Genomic DNA, 9,126 nt, shown 5'->3' on the forward strand with positions numbered 1-9,126 from the left:
CTCCCCTTCTGGGTCGTTCGCCCATGAAGTCTCTGTATGGATTATCTGCTACTGTTTCTCCAGAGTCCTTTACAGCTTTCTCTTTTAAGGGCCGACGCTATGGTTACAAGAAAGGGGTGGTTTTATTGTTCTTTCTTTCCCGAAGACTATATGGTCAGGAAGCTTTAGTTCCTACCCTCAATAAGATTTTATTTTTCCACTGTTGCAGTCTGGGGTTAATTTTTGTTTTGTTTGTCAAGCATTCTAAATAACTTTTTGCTTTTTTTTTTTTTTATTCCGTGGTTAACTTTTCCTTTGTTTTTGCATTTTGGGTCATTTTTTGCTTTTATTTTATTTTTAATTCTGAGGTTCACTTTTGCTTTTGTGTTTTTTTAAATTCTAGAATTCGTTTTTGTTTTATTTATTTGAAATTCTGGGGGTTATTTTCACTTTTATTTTGTTTTAATTCTGGGGGTCCATTTTTGGTTTTATTGTTATTATATTGTCGTGTTTATTAATGCTTTTTCCTATTGCATTAAGGGATCCATTTTTGCTTTTAATTTTGTCGGAAGTCATAAGAAAGAAACCGAGATAGACAGATAGAATAGTTATATAGACAGACAGAAGTATCTGGATTATTGTTTATGAAACGAATTTAGAATACTCAAAACGAAGGTGAACGAACTGGAAAGAATGCTATTTTGGATATAAAATATATACCAACATGAGTGTAATGCATATGGATTACATACACACATATATACCAAAATAGTTGTATTAAAGTCGTCATTCGTGTGTATATTGCTTAAAACAGATTTCACCATCACCCACGATCCTCTCCCATCTCTTTCTAGAAAGTGTCCCACGCTAATTTCGTCGAAATGATATCACGCATCTCCTTTCTAAATAATAAGATTTACCCTCACGTACGCTTTCTTAATCATTTCTGGTAACGTACAATTATTCGTAACGTTCCACCGAAAGCCGACGAACTGCACGAACCGACGTCCTATCACAGACAGTTCCCATGGGCTTACGTCATGAACCGTCATCATCTTTCGACTGTCTTTTGTCACACAGTGGCCAGAAAGTAACTGAATTATAGTGAGAAATCTTTCCGGATGGCGCGTTCCTTTTACGTGTTTCGAGGCAGTATTAAACGTTTCGACTCGCTCGCATTTCCAGAAATCTTCGCCTTCTACCGTGGGAACGTCACAAGGCCCCATCTCCCTCTGTTGCTCATGGTCAGTCAAGAGTGTTTTGAGGTGCCGTTCGCTGCTACGCGTGAGATGACAGACGAGTTACCACTCACCACCGCTTGCGTCTTGGCCTGTGTTGTCCAGATGCGTTTGCTCTCTCTCTCTCTCTCTCTCTCTCTCTCTCTCTCTTTTGTGGTAGGGGCGGGGTGGGGGGCTACTTAAGTATTCGAGAAACCAGCTGACCTACTGATCAGGCAGTGATGCAACTGTATTTCCATATGTATTAGAATTTCGTTATACTTTTCCCGTACGATATTTCGTCTACTGAGCTGATTGGATGGTTATGATCATATGCTGTTGAAATAGCAATAAAAGACATACACTGATAGTTCCAGTTGGTGATGGAATCTATTTAGTATTTTCAGTCAGATTAATTTGACTGGATGATTGACAATCACATTATATTCTACTGACAAAATATACGACACAGAACTCTTCCTGAAGCTTCACAAAAGAGTTACACATTTATATTTAAATATTTTATTTTAGTGCTTCTCCCAGATTTTGCATATTATATTACTTTTTATCTTGTCTATTTCTGTCTGTCAACCTAAGCTGATATAAAGAATGTAATTATTAGCATTATTATTATTATAACGCAAGTGTTCCAAGAACGGACATTTTTTATTAGTATCACAAAAAGTTTCAATACAGAAAGAAAATATATTCATCTAAGATCATTCTTAACAAATGAATAACTTAGTGTAAGAACAACTGTAATTTGCGAAATGACACAATATAGCTTATTCTTTGTTTGAAGTAACACAAGACTTCATCAATACTTGAACGAACGATAAGAATCAGATATCCTGCTCTCTCCTTCTGTCGTGGGACAACTCAAAAACAGGACACCAATTCTGCGGCATATTTTATGCACGACAGGTAGTTCATGATCTCCCGAAGCGGTAGATTCGCTTATCATTAAAAAACGTAATAAAAATAAAAATAGCCTTGGTTCAGTAGTACTGCACCCTAAGGTGTGTCTCAGGGTTTAATTTTTTTTTGTGTTACAGTTCTGAGAAGTTGCGTGGCCTTGACAATTCACCAGTAAGAAAAAATAGGAAAGAATAAGTTCAAGTGTCAAGTCGATTACTGTTCTGGGTTTACTTATATGTCTGCGCGCATGCACACACACAAACACACACACACACATATATGTATAATATCAACATACTACAATCATACATATATATATATAATATATATATAATATATATATATATAGTTGTATGATTTTATAGTTGTCTATGAAACCGAGTTCTTAATTTGTCCCAAGAATTTCGTCTCCCTTCAGACCTCTTCCGGGGAACCTTATCAACTAATCAGTTTAAGAAAAACACATACCGGACATATGTTTACATTTGACTTCAAGACTTACATATAACATAAACAAATACAAATGGTTAACGGTGCTTACAACTGTTACAGGATATTATAAAATATAAATGTTCTAGTGCAAAGTTCGTCCGACAGAAAAGATTAACAGTCTAATGAGGCTAAATAGGTAATTAAGTGAAACCTTAATCAATATATTACATAATTTGTACTAATTTTTCATATGTAGAAAGAGCGGCCTGTCTTGAATGAACCTATACTGCTATTAGATACTGAATTCTTTGATGGCGATTATATGGACTGTCTTAAGCACAATTTTACGTTACATACTTTGGATGAGTGTTTCTTCCGTGTCAAAAGAAAAAAAAATCTTTTTACTCCGCTAGTGGAAATAGGAATTTTAAAAGCAATATAGTATTGTGTTTGTTATACACGTCACCCTTCGATCATACTACCCACCCACTTAAATTGCTAAATCTGACTGTTTCATTTTTCATATCGCAATACCATTGGCAGAACTTTATTAAGAAACATCTCCTATATAGGACAACGGGGTAGTATACAAAATTCCTTGTGGTTGCAATCAATTTTATATTGAACAATCAGCAAAAACTATTGTGAAACGTATTGCACAGCATAAGTACAGTATCGCTATACTGATTAAAGAAATAGTGCCATTAGTGAACACGCTAGAGAATGTTTTTATCCAATTCAATGGTCTCAAACAAAAATCTTGTTCAGAAACAATAATTTTATAGAGAGATACCTACAGAAACGGCATGTTTTCAATATAGTGAAAGCAATAACTTTTATGGCAGTATAGGTCTATTCAAGACAGACCCGCTCTTTCCACATATGAAAAATCTGTACAAATGATGTAATATATTGACTTAGGTTTCACTTAATTACCTATTTAGCCTCATTAGACTGTTAACCTTTTCTGTTGGACGAACTATGTACTAGACCATTTATTTTTTATATCATCATGTAACAGTTGTAAGCACCGTTAACCATTTTTATTTGTTTATGTTATATGTAAGTCTTGAAGTCAAATGTAAACATATGTACGGTATATGTTTGTCTTAAACTGATTAGCTGATAAAGTTCCCCGGAAGAGGCCTCATGGGAGGCGAAATTCTTGGGGCAAATTAAGAACTGTTTCCTTTAGCCTCTGGATGCTCCTTCGTTTTCATTATGGAGTACATATATATATATATATATATATATATATATATATATATATATATATATATATATATATAATATATAATATATATAGTATATATATATTATATATGTATATATATATATATGTATGTATGTATGTATGTATGCATGTATGTATGCATGTATGTATGTATGTATAAATATATATACACCCAGTTTTGCTTCTGACTATAAGGCATAATACTCCAAAAGCAATTATGTATATCGGACAACCACATCTGTGACAGGAAGTCTTCAACCAACTGTTCAAGCAAATAAATCAAGACTGTAATTGACTCCCACCTCAAAAGTGTGTGTGTGATGAATGATGATGTTTAATATTCATCCACAATTCTCTATCGTTTCTTTATTCTCTTCACTGAATTCCTGGTATGTGATACATACTTTGGAGGTTACTTGGTAACATAAGTAGTTCCCTTTTTTTTGACAGTAGGACCATCAAGAAACGTAAAAAGTTTCGTTCCGCGACGGATCGCAGGCACATTTGAGCCCTGAGGTGATCACCACAGGCAGTTAGCAGTCACCTGAGAACTTTGCAAATCAGAATATCACCTGAGGGATGACGCATGATTTCCCAGACTGTCAACAGATGGCAGATGCAGGCACTTTGTCTTCACAGATGATGAAGTTGCGGTTTTAAACAATTGGGGTCGTTATAAACGATTATCACTGAGTAATGACTGCCTGTATTCTCTTCACGTTGCTTGAGAATGTACTTGTGGGTAGTCTTCTCTAAGGCCATTTTTCAAACCGTGATTTACCATTTGGCTAATCTTTTTTATATAAGTAATTATGAATCGTATTTTTAGGGGTGTAGATAACAACTTTCAGGAATTCGTTCATTATGCACCTATTCGTATTATCTGCGAAGTTAAACGAAGATGGGTCTGGTCAGTGCTTTAATGGTAACCTCACCAAGACATACCAGACCAAAAAATAGTAAAAATAATGATAATAAAAATGTCCGGAGATTGCACAAAACCAATACGAAAAGAGGGAGTGATAGAAAACGACCATTTAAAGATCCTCTGCCAAGCTGCGACTATGGTATCAGAACAGATAGGATGTGATACGTGCCAATGGACCAGACTTGACGCTGAATCGCAAAATCAAGAAGAAAGTATCAATCATTGATGTCGCAGTACCATGGGTCATCAGAGTATATGAGAAAGAAGGGAAAAATTGACAAGACCCGAAAATAGAAATTGTACCGATAATCATAGTAAATCTAGGCACGATCCAAGAATCCCTGAAAAGGAACCTAGAAAAATCAGACACCTAAGTAGCTCTAGGACTAATGCAGAAGAGTGTGGTATCAGAAACAGCGCAAGCAGTGAAAAAAAAAGTGGACTCTTGTGAAGGAAGGCTGCAACCCGGAACCCCACACAATAAAAAAACCACCCAGTCGAATAGGATGACTGAGATTATTATTATTGTTATTGTTATAATATATCTATATAATATATATATTATATATATATATATATATATATATACATATATATATATATATAATACATAAATTAAATATATATATATATATATATATATATATATTACATATATATTATCTATATCTATATCTATATTATAATATATAATATATATATATATATATATATATATATATATATATTATATATCATAGCAATGATAATAATAATCTCAGTCATCCTATGTTTGACTGGGGTGGTTCTTTTATTGGTATATATATAATATAATATATTATATATATATATATATTATATATATATTTATATATTAATATTATAAATATAATATATTTATTTAATATAATTTTAATATATATTTAATATAATTATATATATACTATTATTAATATTAATATATATATTGTATACATATATATCATAAATATATATCATTCATAATAAATGTGGTATGCAAAACGATATATAAACAATCGGCTGTTTCTGTATTTCTTTATTCATTTAGCTTGATTAAAAAGTTCTTAAGATTAAACTATACGAGACCAAGCATCAATCATAATCATATTATTTAGTAAAGGCCGAGAATATGTAGGACTTCCCGTCACTAGGAGAAGCTGCAATACGCATACAGTTTATAACAGACGAATTTCCGCTCTGTAACGCAATGCTAGACAACCCCTCCCCTAGCTTCCCCACCAACCATCCAAACCCCCCAACTTACTACCATTCCTTGCGCCTAAGGTAATTTCTAAGTAATTACGGGCCTCTACACTTGGATACCCTCGCTTATTCGACGGTACTAAGCGCAGTCCACGGTCTCCTAAGCACTTTGATGGATGGACGACGGTCACAGGTGCGCGCTTCTCACTACGGGCTAGCTTGGCTATGAACTGTTATATGTATTCAAATATATTCGGAATGGACAGTTATAAATAGTATGGACTGTTATAGACATTAAAATATGAGTTTTTCATAATAAGTATGGGCTGTTATGGACGTTAAAATTTGAGTTATTCATAATAAGCATTGGCTGTTATGGACGTTAAAATTTGAGTTATTCATAATAAGCATGGGCTGTTATGGACATTAAAATTTGAGTTATTCATAATAAGCATGGGCTGTTATGGACATTAAAATTTGAGTTATTCATAATAAGCATGGGCTGTTACGAATATCAGAATTTGACAGTTATGAGTAATAAGTATGGAATGTTTGAATATTAAATTTGACAGTTATACGTCATAAGCATGGACGTTTTGAATATTCAGTAATCAGAATGCGAATGGACTGTTTTACGTGATTTTGAGTGTTATGCATATTAGAATTAGACTGGTATGCATGATGAGTATGGGCTTTTTGTATAGGGAAATTTGACATATTTTGTGTCAAGTCTGTAATGTTATAAACATTAGATTTTGACAGTTGTGAATAATCCGTATGGACTGTTATATATATTCAAAATGGACAGGTATACGTGATATGGGCTGTTATAAATATCATGGTTTTACAGTTATGCGTCATAATTTCATGGGGCCACCCATTTTCATATTATATATATAAGTGTATATCTACATATATGCATGATATATATATACATATATATACATATTTATAATTATATCTATATATGTATGTATGTATGTATGTACGTATGTATGTATGTATGTATAATATGTTTTCTTCAGCATATCATTCAGTATTTAAGCAGAAATTATGAAATGGACAGCAATCGCCTGCTCGGTCAAGAAATGCCGAATCTTTATCATTATCATTAAGATTATTGCTATTGTTATTAATTTATTCTCAAAGTTTTATTATTTCTATAATGATTTTTTTTAATTTTTTCCCATTTTTATAGTTATGTTATTATTATCTTCAACATTTTTGTTTTGTCATTATTTTTCCTGCGTGGGCCAGGTGCCCAGGTGGCCCCCACCCCCAGATCCCTAAGTGTTGACTAATGAGTTATTTGTCATGAGTTTGTACAATCACAAATATCAAAATGGACATTCCTGAGTAATAAGAACATACTGTTCTAAATATTAAAATGGACAGCTATAAGTTATAAGTATGCACTGTTATATGTATTAAAACTGAACAGTTATAATCCATATTCATGTACAGCTGTAAATATCAAAAACAGTTCTTCAAGTGATATGCTTGTACTTTTATTGATATTGAAATTGTGCAGTTAGAATAAGAATATATATAATATATATATATTATATATAGTATATATATATATATATATATATATATATATATATATGTGTGTATATATATATATATATATATATATATATACATATATAATATAATTATATTATATATATATATATTACTATATATATATATATATATATATAGACATTTAATAAGTAATAGTTAAGTACATCTTAGTTTAACCAGGCCACTGAGCTGATTAACAGCTCTCGTAGGGTTGGCCTGAAGGATTAGATGTTTTTACGTGGCTAGGAACCAATTGATTATCTAGCAACGGGACCTGCAGCTTATTGTGGGATCCGAACCACATTTTATCGAGAAATGAATTTCCAGTCACCAGAAATAAATTCCTCTGGTTCAACGTTGGCAGAGTGAGGAATCGAACTTCGGACTACTGAATCGGTAGGCGAGCTCGTTAACCATTCATCCAACGAGGAACTAGAGATATGTACGGTTACCAAAGGTAAGAAATGGTCATTTACAAGTATGTAATGCTTTAAATAGTGTAATGCACTGCAGTAGATATGAAAAAGGGACAACCATGAATAACTGATATGTAGTCTTATAAATTATTAAAAAAAGGGACGTTATAAGTGATATTTTACAACTATGAATACTAGAAAAAGACATTTGCAAGTAATAAACTTGCACCGTTATAAATAGAAAGTCAAAAGTACTCAGTATGATTTATAAATATTATAATTAGACCGTTATAAGTAACCGATAGGTCAGGAATATTAGAAATGGTCCGTTACAGAAATGAATATGTTCTGTTATAAATACTGAAACGAGTCAGTTCATACTAAGCTATACTCTGTTTTTTTTTTCATCTGTCCAACCGCCTGTGGTGGTCGCGCATGGTAGCACTGCGTCCCGGGCTTTAAATAGTTACGCTATGTGTAAGTTTTAGGTAAATAAAAGCATATCTTGGTGTACATTTGCAACTGAAAAGTGTTTTAATAGTTTACTGTATGCGAATTACACCGTTAATATTCGAAATAGGATATTATTTAAAGCCCAATGTTACCATGCGCAAACACAACAGGCGGATGGACAGATGGAAAAAAATAGTTACCTACCGTTGTAATCGTTAGAATTATTGACCTTTAGAAACGAGTTACAAAGAGCATAAAGTCTTGTAAATATCATATACTCCAACTATCCCCAACAAAAAAAAAAATTAAGAAAATCTATTTTTACTGAAATTACATATAGGATAGTTTTTTAAACCCTGTAATTATAGGCAAATTACGAGATAGCCCTGATATAGGAGAGCAGTCCTGTAGAATTTACCCTGTCAAAGTAAAAAATATAATTTTTAAACAAAATTCAAAGATTCGCAGCACAAAATCCCATAAGTTCCGAAATGTCTTCATATTTATCCAGTGGAAGAATATTTCTTCGTAACAAAATACAAAAGAGTAAAACACAATTCAATAGGTTGCGAAACGTCTGTTAATGAATTTGGAATAAGTCCAGAGACTTGATCACATTTCTTGACAGCTAGCTTGATAAATCCCTTTCGTAATTACTCAGACGCCGCGAAGGCTCATAAAACTAGCCATAATCTCACCGTGACAATTCGTACCTGGTTCGACGAACTAGCGTAAGACATTCGTTCCCCATTCTGAGAAAATAGGCTTCAGAGATTT

This window comes from Macrobrachium nipponense, chromosome 7 (genome assembly GCF_015104395.2).
Source record: "Macrobrachium nipponense isolate FS-2020 chromosome 7, ASM1510439v2, whole genome shotgun sequence".
Classification (NCBI taxonomy): Eukaryota; Metazoa; Arthropoda; class Malacostraca; order Decapoda; family Palaemonidae; genus Macrobrachium; species Macrobrachium nipponense.